Here is a 16,412-nt window from a genome sequence, read left to right as displayed (position 1 = left end):
AAAAAAATCTTATAACTATATAGACTAGATGGAACCTATGTTATGGACATAGACACATGTGGTATCAAGCAGTATAGTAAATTGGCCAAAGTTCACGTATTCTGAGAGTTCCTAAAACAATGCCACACAATCTATAGAACGTGTTAATAAACCCTTATCTTAACTATAAACAATGAAACATAGTCTGCAGGAGTGATATGGTGTTAACTAACAGATTTAACCATATGTAAATCACAGTCCAGCTGCAAGAAGAGTGAGAGGACAGTTTAGTGGTTCATATAACCATATTGTTATCCCATGCCCTCTCTATCAAGTGTCCGCATAATAGAGTGCCTCGAATAAAAGACAATGTGATGGGTATTAGGTGTCCCGGCATCTTTACTGCTAAGACCCAGAGGCACTAGTGTTGCCAAACCGATGTCAGCTTCAGAACTCATCTGCTTGTCTGGACTAGTCATGGCTGAGTTACCAGTATCGGAAAGCATAGGGATGTTCCTGCTCAGCGGACATGAATCGCCTGCTGTCCCCGCTTTCTCACCGGGGCCCCCCAGCGCGGTCTGCAAGTGAAAGTCAGTCAAGGCTGCCTCTTTATTGTAAGGACTATTCTTGTCATCCCCTGCCGTTTTATGTTGAACCCGCTCTTTCATTTGTATCAGAAGGTTTCTGCACATGGAGGTTTGCTCTTTATTATAATATCCCTCCGGTCGCCATCTTTGTTTATAGGTATTGTAGGGGTCTGTGCTGGTTCTCCTGCAGTTATGTGTTTTATCGGTAGCAGAGTATTCTTTGTGCAGTCCAACAGGGGTGATCGCTGACATATTCTAAGAAGAATAATCTCTAGTTTAGCAAACCGCTGCTCCAGCTCCAAGCTTACTTCCCATGCGGTCGCCATCTTAACATTATCTGGTGTGCAGCAATGTGGCAACAGGGGTGCGCACTTCTATAAGTTTGTTAGTTGTTGATCGCTTATTTTCAATGTTATTTCAAAGGAGGGCTATATGGTGGTGAAGAATTGGTAAGTCGGAGTAGTCCGACGGCACCAATAACCCTGTTTCTTCCCGGGGGGGGGGTGGTTACCTAACAGCGGGCCGCCGCCCTAGGCCTTAATGTACCGAGCTGAGTCCCCAGAGTCATAAAAACAGCAAGAAAAGCAGATATTTGACCACAACTGCTAGAATTGTGATGTCTTTATAAGATATATACATGTTCTTGCTGTTAGTGCACAATAACCAGCGGTTTACTGTAAATTCGGCCAGAGCCCTCAGAAGATGCGTCCTTCCTCGAACGCTGCACGGACACGCCCCCACAGTTTCATAATTCTTTTACTACTCTGGATGGGACACACAACATTCTCCACACTTTTGGGACTGTGATGCATGCTATTAAAGTTGGAGTGGGCTAAATAGCGTTGTCGGTACCTACTACTGCCCAGCTCTGGTGACATGACATTGGCAGACTCTTTAGTATGACTTCTCTCCTAAGCCAGGAGTTACCCTTCCAGTAATTTTACACAGCATACTATGTTATCTTAAAAGACATTTTTTCATTCACATGTGTCATTGTGTCAGAACTCATCTGTCCACCTTAGCTGTCTGACATCTGACAACCTGCAATTCCACCTTTACTATGTAGCCCCACCTCCCTACCTTACTTAAAGGGCCACTAAACCCAAAATCTTTCTTTCATGATTCAGATAGAGAATACAAATGTAAACAACATTACAATTTACTTCTATTATTTATTTCGCTTCATTTTTTAGATATCCTTAGTTGAAAAAAAAGCAAGGCACATGGTGAGCCAATCACACAAGGCTTCTATGTGCAGCAACCAATCAGCAGCTACTGAGCATATCTAGATATGCTTTTCAGCAAAGAATATCAAGAGAATAAAACAAATTAAATAATATAAGTAAATTAGAAAGATGTTTAAAATTGCATTCTCTTTCTAAATCATGAAAGAAAAAATGTGGGTTTCATGGCCCTTTAAACATTACACTGAGGGCAGACAGGTGCTTAGTTAATGAGTTTCAGTAGCTGAGCTGATACACTGCTTAACCTTGTGTTTTTGGATTATTCATATTTATCATTGAGGATTAAGTATCATCAAGTTTGTTGAACTTTTGTTTATCCTTTTGAGTTCTTCGTTATTTGACCACCTGAATTACCTTCTTTATTTGGATTCAACTTTCTGCAAACACCGCAACAATCTCTGTCAGCTCCGGGACATTTTCTGTGATTGAATTCGAGCAGCTGACATCACCCGCTCTACTCCGGAGCTCTGTTACCTCCGCTGTCACTCAAGACCAGCTGACAGCTTTTTCTATCGACGCTTCTCCCCGTTGCTTATGGCTCACACGCTGTCAGATGAATCACTCTCTACTCATACAGAGAGATCAGCTGTAGCTTCAGACTCATAGGGGCCTAGTTATCAAGCCGTCAACCTCAAATACGCTGGAATTCCGCATCGTATTTGTGGCGAGGCTGATACACCTTAGTTATCAAAGGCTCGAGACCGGCAAAAGTAGAATTTTGTGACGTAAGCATCGATCCGCCGGACTCAGTCCGACACAGATCGATTCTTACGTCACTCCAGATGTTCCGCACACAAGTGCGGCACATTCTCACTACTTTTGCTAGTTATCAAAAAACTAGCAGGTACGCTCTGCACTTTTACGGCCCAGCGTACCTGGTTTTCAATCCGCCACCCCTGGAGGCGGCGGATCCCATTGGAATCAATGGGAGTCTGACCATAGCGAAAGTACCAGTTCGCTGCTGACAGACATCCCATTGATTTCTATGGGAGCTGTCTACACCTAACACCCTAACATGTACCCCGAGTCTAAACACCACTAATCTGTCCCCCCCTACACCGCCGCAACGAAATAAAGTTATTACCCCCTAAACCGCCACTCCCGGAGCCCACCGCAAGCTACTCTATACATATTAAACCCTAAACCGCCGCTCCCGGAGCCCACCGCAACTATAATAAATGTATTTAACCCCTAAACCGCCGCTCCCTGAACCCGCCGCAACCTATATTAAATGTATTAACCCCTAATCTGCCCCCCCTACACCGTCGCCACCGATAATAAATTTATTAACCCCTAATCTGCCCCCCCCTACACCGTCGCCACCTATAATAAATTTATTAACCCCTAATCTGCCCCCCCTACACCGTCGCCACCTATAATAAATTTATTAACCCCTATCCTGCCCCCCACTATGCCGCCGCCACTGTAATAAAATTATTAACCCCTAAACCTAAGTCTAACCCTAACCCTAACGCCCCCCTAACTTAAATGTTAATTAAATAAATCTAAATAAATTAACTCTTATTAACTAAATGAATCCTGTTTAAAACTAAATACTTACCTTTAAAATAAACCCTAATATAGCTACAATATAAATAATAATTATATTCTAGCTATTTTAGGATTTATATTTATTTTATAGGTACCTTTCAATTTATTTTAACTAGGTACAATAGCTATTAAATAGTTATTAACTATTTAATAGCTTACCTAGCTCAAATAAAGAGAAATGTACCTGTTAAATAAATCCTAACCTAAGTTACAATTACACCTAACACTACACTATACTTTAATAAATTAATCCCATTTAAAAATAAATACTTACCTGTAAAATAAACCCGAAGATAGCTACAATGTAATTAATAATTATATTGTAGCTATCTTAGGATTTATATTTATTTTACAGGTAACTTTGTATTTATTTTAGCTAGTTAGAATAGTTATTAAATAGTTATTAACTATTTAATAACTACCTAGCTAAAAGAAATACAAAATTACCTGTAAAATAAATCCTAACTTAAGTTACAATTAAACCTAATACTACACTATCATTAAATTAATTAAATAAACTACCTACAAATAACTACAATTAAATACAATTACATAAACTAACTAAAGTACAAAAAATAAAAAAAGCTAAGTTACAAAAAATAAAAAAAAAGTTACAAACATGTTAAAAATATTACAACAATTTTAAGCTACTTACACCTAATCTAAGCCCCCTAATAAAATAACAAACCCCCCCAAAATAAAAAAAATGCCCTACCCTATTCTAAATTAAATAAATTTCAAAGCTCTTTTACCTTACCAGCCCTTAAAAGGGCTATTTGTGGGGGCATGCCCCAAAGAAAACAGCTCTTTTGCCTGTAAAAGAAAAATACAACCCCCCCAACATTAAAACCCACCACCCACATACCCCTAATCTAACCCAAACCCCCCTTACAAAAACCTAACACTAATCCCCTGAAGATCATCCTACCTTTAGTTGTCTTCACTCAGCCGAGCCACCGATGGAACTGAAGAGGACATCCGGAGCGGAAGAAGTTAATCCTCCAAGCGGCGCTGAAGAAATCTTCCATCCGATGAAGTCATCATCCAGGCGGCGCTGAAGAAAAGTCTTCGATCCGGCCGATGTCATCTTCAAAGAGGCGCTGAAGAGGTCTTCTATCCGGGCGAAGTCATCTTCCAAGCCGGGTCTTGAATCTTCCTTCCGCCGACGCGGAACCACCTTCTTCACCGACGGACTACGATGAATGACGGCTCCTTTAAGGGACGTCATCCAAGATGGCGTCCCCTCAATTCCGATTGGCTGATAGGATTCTATCAGCCAATCGGAATTAAGGTAGGAAAATTCTGATTGGCTGATGGAATCAGCCAATCAGATTCAAGTTCAATCCGATTTGCTGATCCAATCAGCCAATCAGATTGAGCTCGCATTCTATTGGCTGATCGGAACAGCCAATAGAATGCGAGCTCAATCTGATTGGCTGATTCCATCAGCCAATCAGATTTTTCCTACCTTAATTCCGATTGGCTGATAGAATCCTATCAGCCAATCGGAATTGAGGGGACGCCATCTTGGATGACGTCCCTTAAAGGAGCCGTCATTCGTCGTAGTCCGTCGGTGAAGAAGGTGGTTCCGCGTCGGCGGAAGTAAGATTCAAGACCCAGCTTGGAAGATGACTTCGCCCGGATAGAAGACCTCTTCAGCGCCTCTTTGAAGATGACATGGGCCGGATCGAAGACTTTTCTTCAGCGCCGCCTGGATGATGACTTCATCGGATGGAAGATTTCTTCAGCGCCGCTTGGAGGATTAACTTCTTCCGCTCCGGATGTCCTCTTCAGTTCCATCGGTGGCTCGGCTGAGTGAAGACAACTAAAGGTAGGATGATCTTCAGGGGATTAGTGTTAGGTTTTTGTAAGGGGGGTTTGGGTTAGATTAGGGGTATGTGGGTGGTGGGTTTTAATGTTGGGGGGGGTTGTATTTTTCTTTTACAGGCAAAAGAGCTGTTTTCTTTGGGGCATGCCCCCACAAATGGCCCTTTTAAGGGCTGGTAAGGTAAAAGAGCTTTGAAATTTATTTAATTTAGAATAGGGTAGGGCATTTTTTATTTTGGGGGGGTTTGTTATTTTATTAGGGGGCTTAGATTAGGTGTAAGTAGCTTAAAATTGTTGTAATATTTTTAACATGTTTGTAACTTATTTTTTTATTTTTTGTAACTTAGCTTTTTTTATTTTTTGTACTTTAGTTAGTTTATGTAATTGTATTTAATTGTAGTTATTTGTAGGTAGTTTATTTAATTAATTTAATGATAGTGTAGTATTAGGTTTAATTGTAACTTAGGTTAGGATTTATTTTACAGGTAATTTTGTATTTCTTTTAGCTAGGTAGTTATTAAATAGTTAATAACTATTTAATAGCTATTGTACCTGGTTAAAATAAATTGAAAGGTACCTGTAAAATAAAAATAAATCCTAAGATAGCTAGAATATAATTATTATTTATATTGTAGCTCTATTAGGGTTTATTTTAAAGGTAAGTATTCAGTTTTAAATAGGATTCATTTAGTTAATAAGAGTTAATTTATTTAGATTTATTTAATTAATATTTAAGTTAGGGGGGCGTTAGGGTTAGGGTTAGACTTAGGTTTAGGGGTTAATCATTTTATTACAGTGGCGGCGGTGTAGTGGGGGGCAGGATAGGGGTTAATAAATTTATTATAGGTGGCGACGGTGTAGGGGGGGCAGGATAGGGGTTAATAGGTTTAATATAGGTTGCGGCGGGTTCAGGGAGCGGCGGTTTAGGGGTTAAACTATTTAGTTGCGGAGAGGTGTGGGATCAGCAGGATAGGGGTTAATAATTTTATAATAGAGGGCGACGGTGTAGGGGGGGCAGGATAGGGGTTACTAGGTATACTGTAGGTGGCAGCGGTGTCCGGGAGCGGCGGTTTAGGGGTTAATACATTTATAAGAGTTGCGGCAGGGTCTAGGAGCGGCGGTTTAGGGGTTAATACATTTATAAGAGTTGCGGCGGGGTCTAGGAGCGGCGGTTTAGGGGTTAATACATTTATAAGAGTTGCGGCGGGGTTTAGGAGCGGCGGTTTAGGGGTTAGTAACTTTATTGAGTTGCGGGAGGCTCCGGGGGCGCCGGTATAGGGGGTAGAACAGTGTAGTTTAGTGTGAGTGCTTAGTGACAGGCTAGCAATAAAGCTGGGAAAAAGCTGAAGGGCAGCGAGATCGGATGAGTGATAACTCTCACAGTCCGCTGCTCATCGCCCCGCGGCTTTTTGACAGCTTTATTTGATAACTTAGGCGTATTTTTTCAGGTCCGCGGCGGCGATGTGAGGCGAGCTTAGGCGGGCGTATTGGGCCGGCGAAGCCAGAAAAGTAGACGGCTTGATAACTACCCCCCCAAACCTCCGCTCTCCGGTAAGATTGACTACCATAAATAAGAGACCTGCTTGATCATTGAGCTTGAGCCAAATCTCTAATTAACCCCTTGGGTTCCGGTTTCCACATTAAGGCCTGATCCTGTTAGAGACTGCTCCAGGTTGTTTAACCTGTGTCACTCAGATCTAACAAGTTATATTAAGTCACTTTTAAGCCATAAGCTTCTCCTCTACATATGATAAGATGGTGCTTAGTGAAACATTCCATTCAGATCTGCAGTTGAAGATCCATACATATAACTTGCCATATTATTTCAAGTCAGTTACTGACACATTGCTTTAGAATTACTTATTTTGTTTTACAGGTCTGAACTCACTTTATGTTTACTGCACATAATATGATATTTAGGGGATATCCGGGCTTAGCTCTGTTCCACAACCAGTTTTGTAATATAGTTTATTTTTCCCAACCTAATTTTACAAAATTCCTGGTGTCAGTGAGTACTAAGCTATATTTTGTGTACTATGTGTCTATATCTACATATTGGTCTAGTTCTTGAAAGGGTACTTTTAGATTGGAAAGGGCCCCAGTATAATGAAGGGGTTAATACAGCTATAGAGCCTGAGGAATCCACTGTCCTTGGCTGTAATGTTAATGAAAGAGTCATACAAGATTACTATAACTCAGCTATTACTTTCAGTAATTATATATGCAAAGTCCGCTATTTTAATTCACCAGGTTCTGTTGATAGCAAATTATAGTACCCAGAAGTTAGTAAAATTTGTTTGTCTAATCATCTGTGTTCAATTTTAACTATGACTTAGTTATTATTGTTTGAGATCCGTGACTAGTTGTAGCTGCACTATAGATACCTTTTTCACTGGAAGGGGTATATTAAACATCCTACTGGGTATAACAAGAAAATATAGCTCATTGCCACAGTTGGGCTCAGCAACAATCCTGACTAGATTGAGTTTAGGACAGCCATGGAAGAACTCTGTAATACAGTATTCAAGGATATGAAGAGAGAGCTCTTTCAGATTCTTATTAGATGTACCTATCTCCCATACCCCGATAAAGGGCAACAGATGAAGCTGGAGAAGGAACCCGCTTATAGTACCGAAGTACGTGGGACACAGAGCCAGCAGGAACTGCAGCCATATATCTTACCATTGTTGGATGGTGCTTCTGCTGCAGAATTGCCGAGCGAGGCCGAGCGTGTGCAGCGAGGAGTCGCCGCAGTCCCGCAGTCACCTGCTGGAGTGGTGAGATCCGGGGATAGATCTCTGCCTAAGCTGATCGTGACTAGGAGGCTTGGACATGCCGGGATGCTGCCAGAGGTGAATATCTATAGTGTGATGGGCGGTGAGACCCCAGACAGTCATCCCATTGCAGAAACTGTTTTGGTCCTGAGAGGAGCGCTGGTCAAGATATTAGGGTATCCCTTGCAATCGGGATATTTTTCCCAGCATGGCTTTTCTGACAAACTTCAGAGCTTCATTTTGCTTTTGGGAACAGACCATGCAGCTAGCACTGAGACTTCACCTGTAAATGCTGCGCAAAATGCCTATAAATTAGGAGTAGGGTAATTTACATTGCTGCAGCCATAATACCTTAATTTGTAGGGTATTGGGCTAATCATTTTCATTATAGATACAAATACAATACTTGTTGTTTTCTATGTTTTTATTTTTCTATTGTTCATTACATTAACCAGATCGGTATAGCGAGTTGTATATAACATAATGGCTTGTGCTGTCAGCCGTATTCGGTCAGTTCAGGATTTAACCCAACTGCTAGCGTGGATATTAAAACACACGCTAGCACACTGAGAAATATCCAGGACGTGACCCACTCAGGAAACAAAATAAGCAGGGTATCAGAACTTCCCAAAAGAATATTAATTCAAAATATCTTCTTGAGGATAGAATTATTTTACAGAAGATAGCGTTCCTTTCTCAGGAAAATAAAAACAAACAAAGCTTATGTCCCTTTAAGCAGGTTGATAGTGGATAAATGAATAAGCTTCTTTCTTGCAGGTTTGCAACAAACTAAGAATGTCCCTTTAAGCAGGTTTATAGCAAACAAAAAATAATAATGTCCTTTTAGCAGAAATAAAGCAAACAAAAAATAAAGTCCTTTTAAGCAGGTGTCCGCAAACAAATGTTAATGTCCTTTTAAGCAGGATTGTCAGCAAAGAAATGATAATGTCCTTATTGGCAGGATTAAAGCAAACAAAGATAATGTCCCTTTAAGCAGGTGTCAGCAAACAAATGATAATGTCCTTTTTAGCAGGATTAAAGCAAACAAAGATTATGTCCCTTTAAGCAGGTGTCAGCAAACAAATGATAATGTCCTTATTGGCAGGATTAAAGCAAACAAAGATAATGTCCCTTTAAGCAGGTGTCAGCAAACAAATGATAATGTCCTTTTTAGCAGGATTAAAGCAAACAAAGATTATGTCCCTTTAAGCAGGTGTCAGCAAACAAATGATAATGTCCTTATTGGCAGGATTAAAGCAAACAAAGATAATGTCCCTTTAAGCAGGTGTCAGCAAACAAATGATAATGTCCTTTAAAGCAAGATTGTAAGCAAACAAATGATAAGGTCCTTATTAGCAGGATTAAAGCAAACAAAGATTATGTCCCTTTAAGCAGGTGTCAGCAAACAAATGATAATGTCCTTTTAGGCAGGTTAGCAGGCAATCAAGATTTGGAAGCAAGAGGCATTGGCAAAACAAAGTTGAGGAGGATAGGGTCAGGTTTCAAAATTGTACTCACTCAGACAGGGACCGGCAGAAGAGAGAGAGAGAAAACAAACGGGCACCGAGTAAATCTCCCGCCGAGATTTTAAAGGCAGAGAGAGGCCGCCACGTCATAGGGGTTGTCAGAGAATGCGTCACGTTGCCTAGCAACGTGACGTAGAACCCCAGAAGAGATCCGGGAGCCGCGGCGACACGGCGATGAACGGTAATTCATGACATCACCCCCCCCTCAAGGACCCCTCCGGGGGACAGGACCAGGCCTAGTAGGGTGGAACTTGTGAAAGGCCTTAATTAAGGCAGGGGCATGCACCTGCCGGGCAGGTTCCCAAGATCGTTCAGTAACAGGATAACCTTTCCAATGAACGAGATAATACAGTTTCTTCCCACGAAGTTTGGAATCCAGGATGTGACTGACCTCAAATTCAGGTAGGCCTTGAACCAAAAGAGGTGGAGGTTTGAGCAGAGGTTTAGAATACCTATTAGATAATACAGGTTTCAAAAGAGATACGTGAAATACCGGATGGGCTTTGAGGGTCTTGGGCAGAGCAATTCGGTAAGCAGTAGGACATACTTGACCCAGTATTCGGAAAGGACCCACATATCGTGGCCCCAATTTGGTGGAAGGCTGTTTGAGGCGAAGATGACGTGAAGAAACCCAAACCTTATCGCCAGGCCGATATTTGGGAGCCCTCCGTCGCCGAAGATCAGAATAGAACTTATAACGTTCAGAAGCCTTGGAAAGAAGAAGGTGTATTTTCTTCCAATGACGAGTTAACCTCCTGGCGGATAGATCAGAAGCAGGATTTTCAGTGGAAGAGGTGTGTAGAGGAAACGTTCTGGGTTGAAATCCATAGGCTGCATGAAAAGGAGAGGTCCGAAGAGAGGAGTTGTAACGTGTGTTATGAGCCAATTCTGCTAGTGGAAGGTAACCAGTCCAATTAGAATGATGATGATCCACATAATGCCTCAAATAAGTTTCAAGGCACTGGTTAACCCTTTCGGTTTGGCCATTAGACTCCGGATGATGTGACGTAGACAAAGAGATAGTTGTTCCAAAGTGTTTGCAGAGTGATCTCCAAAACCGAGAAACAAACTGTACTCCTCTATCCGAAACAATGTTCAGAGGGAAGCCATGTAATCTCACAATGTGTAAGAGAAAAAGTTCGGAAAGTCTTTTGGCAGATGGTAAACCAGGTAAAGGAATGAAGTGAGCTGTCTTAGTGAACCTGTCAACAACCACCCAGATAGTGTTGTTTCCAGCTGAAAGAGGAAGATCGGTAATAAAATCCATGGATAAATGGGTCCAAGGCTGATGAGGAATGGGTAACGGTTGAAGCAAACCGGAGGGAAGTTGACGAGGAGTCTTATTGCTGGCACACTGTGTACATACTGAGACATAATCTGTAACATCTTGAGACAGAGTAGGCCACCAGACATGTTGCTTGAGCTTTCGAGCGGTGTTACTGATGCCAGGATGTCCAGAGAGAGGACTGTCATGAGCCCAATATAGAATCTTGGAACGAAGACGTTTAGGAACAAAGAGTAGGCCATCAGGAGGTTTGCAAGACAAAGGAAGATCCTTTTGAGCAGATTGTAAGTCATGTAACCACGAGGTTGATAACTGGGCTAAGACTTTATGAGGTTGAAGTATGGTACCAGTTTCAGGAGTTGAAGTGTCTTGAAATTGTCTGGAAAGGGCGTCAGCCTTGATGTTCTTAGAACCGGGAATATAAGACAGATTGTAATGAAAACGTGAGAAGAACAGAGACCAACGTGCTTGTCTGGAGTTCAGTCGTTTGGCCGTTTGAAGATAGAGAAGGTTTTTATGATCTGTGAGTATAGTAAACGGCAAAGAAGTGCCTTCCAACCAATGCCTCCATTCATCCAGTGCCATTTTAATAGCAAGTAACTCCTTATTACCTACATCATAATTTAATTCAGAAGGAGAAAATTTCTTGGAGAAGAATCCCACAGGGTGGATCTTTCCTGTGTCAGGTATACGTTGGGAAAGAACAGCCCCAGCAGCAACTGATGAAGCATCCACTTCAAGAATAAATTGAAAATCCGGATTTGGGTGACGCAGGATAGGTGCAGAAGAGAAAGCTTTTTTGAGAGAATCAAAAGCTTCAACAGCTTCAGGAGGCCAATCTTTACAGTTTTGTCCTTTCCTAGTGAGAGACGAAAGAGGTGACGTTATAGTAGCAAAACCTTTGATGAATTTCCTGTAATAACTGGCAAATCCCAGGAAACGTTGCAGAGCTTTAAGAGAATCAGGTTTAGGCCACTCCAAAATGGCAGAGAGTTTAGTTGGATCCATTTCAAATCCTGATTCAGAGATTACATATCCCAAAAAGGGAATGGACCTTTGATGAAAAGAACATTTCTCCAGTTTGGCAAATAGATGGTTATCTCTTAAACGTTGAAGTACTTTCCTGACGTGATGTATATGATCTTGGTAGTTCTGAGAAAAAATTAATATATCGTCAAGGTAAATGATAACAAAAATATTCAAGAAATCCCGAAAAATCTCATTCACGAAGTGTTGAAAAACAGCAGGGGCATTACACAGCCCAAACGGCATGACAAGATACTCATAATGCCCAAATCTAGTGTTAAAGGCTGTCTTCCACTCATCACCCTTGCGCATACGGATAAGATTGTATGCTCCACGGAGATCGAGCTTGGTAAAAATGGTGGAACCTTGAAGATATGTGAATAATTCAGGTATTAGGGGTAAAGGATAACTGTTCTTGATGGTGATCTGATTTAAGCCTCTGTAATCGATACAAGGTCGCAGTCCGCCATCCTTCTTTCCCACAAAGAAGAACCCAGCCCCTACAGGAGAAGAGGAGGGTCGAATGAATCCTCTGGCCAAATTATCTTTGATATATTCTTCCAAGGCTACATTTTCAGGCCTAGAAAGTGGGTAAGTTTTGCCTCGAGGATAAGGAGCTCCAGGGAGAAGATCAATAGGGCAATCAAATGAACGGTGAGGAGGAAGACGTTCTGCTTCTTTTTTAGAAAAGACATCGACAAAATCTTGATACTGCGTAGGTAGAGGACCAGAAGTATCGGTAGTAAGAGCAATAGTGAGTGGTATTTTAGTAAGTGGTGGACAGTTAGTATGGCAAGATAATCCCCAGGAGGTGAGTTCACCATGGGTCCAAGAAAAGGTAGGATTATGTAACTGAAGCCACGGAAGACCCAGGATTATGGGAAATTGAGGAGTAGTAATCACATCAAAACATATCCTCTCACAATGAAGTACTCCGACAGAAAAAAGTATGGGTATAGTAGTAAACTGGATGAGTCCGGAACCCAAAGGATCTCCACTAACAGTAGAGACGGAAACTGAAAACTTCTTTCTTAGTAAGGGAATAGTGTGAGTGGACACAAAAGTGGAGTCAATGAACACTCCTCCAGCACCAGAATCAATAAGAGCTTGGGTATGAATCTTGTTATCACCCAATTGAAGGGTTACAGGAACAAAGAGTTTATTAAAGAGGGAATGAACATGTTTTTGGCTTAACTTAGTTCCCTGGACAGAAGTTAAGCCCTGGCTTTTACTGGCCTGGTAGGACAATCCCTTAATAAATGCCCTTTAAGGCCACAGTATAGACACAGGCCAAGAGAACGTCTTCTCAACCGCTCAGTTTCGGTTAATTTTATGGTTCCTACTTCCATAGGTTCAGCTTGATCAGGAGAAGGAGAGGCAGTTGTTACCGGGTTAGAAAAACGAGGAGCCAGACGAAAAGGAGTTCGAGTTGAGGACCTCTGATTTCTTTCTCTTTCTTGTTGGCGTTCACGGTATCTAGAATCAAGACTGATGCAAAGATTTATTAAGGCTTCTAGGGAGTCTGGAAGTTCCCGATACACCAATTCATCTTTGAGACGTTCTGAAAGTCCTTTGCGAAAAGCTGCTCTAAGAGCTCCCTGATTCCAATTAGTTTCAGATGCAAGAGTGCGGAACTCAATGGCATATTGAGACACTGATTGACCACCCTGACGTAGGTCTAATAGAGAAGCTTCAGCAGCGGAAGTCCTTCCAGGTTTGTCAAACACGTTAGAAAAAACAGAAAGAAAAGCATCCACATCCTGAAGTATAAGATCATCTTTTTCTAACAGAGGTGATACCCAGGCCAAAGCTCTTCCTTTCATTAAGGAAATAAGGAATGTAATCCGAGATGAGGGAGTAGCAAAAAGGGTAGGACTGTTACGAAAGTGAAGTCGACATTGATTCAAAAAACCCCTACAATCTTCAGGATTCCCATCATATTTATCTGGAAGAGGAATCCTAGGACTCAAATGTCCTTGTGATTGGTTGTTGGGAATAGGAGGAGAGGATGCCTCAATGTTAGGATTGGGAGGGATAGGAGCAACCAAGCTCTGTAATAATGTAGTGATTTGATCCAGCTTAGTATCCAAGGATTGCAAGTGGGTAGCATGAGATCCCAGTAACTGTCCCTGGTGAGTCACGGCCATGGATAATTCAGTGGGGTCCATTTATGGCCCGTTTGTAATGTCAGCCGTATTCGGTCAGTTCAGGATTTAACCCAACTGCTAGCGTGGATATTAAAACACACGCTAGCACACTGAGAAATATCCAGGACGTGACCCACTCAGGAAACAAAATAAGCAGGGTATCAGAACTTCCCAAAAGAATATTAATTCAAAATATCTTCTTGAGGATAGAATTATTTTACAGAAGATAGCGTTCCTTTCTCAGGAAAATAAAAACAAACAAAGCTTATGTCCCTTTAAGCAGGTTGATAGTGGATAAATGAATAAGCTTCTTTCTTGCAGGTTTGCAACAAACTAAGAATGTCCCTTTAAGCAGGTTTATAGCAAACAAAAAATAATAATGTCCTTTTAGCAGAAATAAAGCAAACAAAAAATAAAGTCCTTTTAAGCAGGTGTCCGCAAACAAATGTTAATGTCCTTTTAAGCAGGATTGTCAGCAAAGAAATGATAATGTCCTTATTGGCAGGATTAAAGCAAACAAAGATAATGTCCCTTTAAGCAGGTGTCAGCAAACAAATGATAATGTCCTTTTTAGCAGGATTAAAGCAAACAAAGATTATGTCCCTTTAAGCAGGTGTCAGCAAACAAATGATAATGTCCTTATTGGCAGGATTAAAGCAAACAAAGATAATGTCCCTTTAAGCAGGTGTCAGCAAACAAATGATAATGTCCTTTTTAGCAGGATTAAAGCAAACAAAGATTATGTCCCTTTAAGCAGGTGTCAGCAAACAAATGATAATGTCCTTATTGGCAGGATTAAAGCAAACAAAGATAATGTCCCTTTAAGCAGGTGTCAGCAAACAAATGATAATGTCCTTTAAAGCAAGATTGTAAGCAAACAAATGATAAGGTCCTTATTAGCAGGATTAAAGCAAACAAAGATTATGTCCCTTTAAGCAGGTGTCAGCAAACAAATGATAATGTCCTTTTAGGCAGGTTAGCAGGCAATCAAGATTTGGAAGCAAGAGGCATTGGCAAAACAAAGTTGAGGAGGATAGGGTCAGGTTTCAAAATTGTACTCACTCAGACAGGGACCGGCAGAAGAGAGAGAGAGAAAACAAACGGGCACCGAGTAAATCTCCCGCCGAGATTTTAAAGGCAGAGAGAGGCCGCCACGTCATAGGGGTTGTCAGAGAATGCGTCACGTTGCCTAGCAACGTGACGTAGAACCCCAGAAGAGATCCGGGAGCCGCGGCGACACGGCGATGAACGGTAATTCATGACATGTGCTATATGAGACAAAAGTTCCCTGGGCTTTTACTTGAGCAGGATGATACCTTGTTATGCAGGAACATTGTCCTACTGTCCCTATTTAGGTAAAAGTTTATACAGATTACAGCCCTATAGGTACCACCACTACATACAATTTTGACGTGACTACCAGGTCTATATCTTTCACACAATTGCCACAATTACATTTACGTCAAGAGATGTCCTTATAAGTCTGTAGACTAATTACATAATACCTACTTCTGTGTATAGTTTTAAATCGAAGATTGGCGGCTGTTGGGTAGTAGTGAACAGGGTATAGTACCTAACGTTATGTAATCGCCTTAGAGTTATCACTACCAGTAAAAACCTTATTCCCAGGACCACTATTACTGTACAGCCCTTAGTTGCTAGTTGTGTGCTCTATAGTGTCATTGCTTAGACAAAATCATGTCCTAAATGAGAATGCCTCTAATGTTCCTATTGGACTTGCTTAATTATGTCTAAATGTTGTTATGTAGAACCTTAAGAAAGATAACCCCTACTCTGCTTGGTATGGAAAATAACTTAGTGTTAAGCTTTATTACCTACTAGCAATTCATACTCTGAATATTAATGGTTGATTCACCTGCCGCCTGGGTATAGGGCCCATACCTGTGTGATGGGGTAAATTTAATAAAGGATATGGGAGTATAGCCGACAAATTTCTTTATTAATATACCATGGCTACATCCTAGCTCTAAACCTACGTAAGCCTTCTATACCGTCTAATATTAAATATGCATGGGACCTTCTGTTTTATACTAAAGGGCGGGATTATACCACATTATTGTTGAAATTACATGCTAGAGGAAATAGTTATCTATAGGTGTGCACAACTTTGTCTTGTTAGTTATGTCATTTATGATGATTATGGTCTGTTCTAACATTATGTATTTTTGAGTTGTACACATTTATCCCATAATGAGGAGGAATTTAAGCATAGTACTGAACACTTTTCTCTATTAGCCTCTCCTCCCCCCCCCCCCCATTCACATAGCTTACTTTGTAAACTAAGGAATTTTTATCCCAAAAACTACCCCCCTGAAACTATAAATTTTGACGCTTTCCACTAGTTTCTTTTTTATAGCCCCCTTCCTAACATAGTTACAAGGGTCCAAATGTGGCCCTGTTTGATTTAAGTTTTAGTTTCTAGTTTCCCTCTCTTTAGAGGGACTT

This window comes from Bombina bombina, chromosome 3 (genome assembly GCF_027579735.1).
Source record: "Bombina bombina isolate aBomBom1 chromosome 3, aBomBom1.pri, whole genome shotgun sequence".
Lineage (NCBI taxonomy): Eukaryota > Metazoa > Chordata > Amphibia > Anura > Bombinatoridae > Bombina > Bombina bombina.
Note: the sequence above shows the minus strand (reverse complement) of the source record.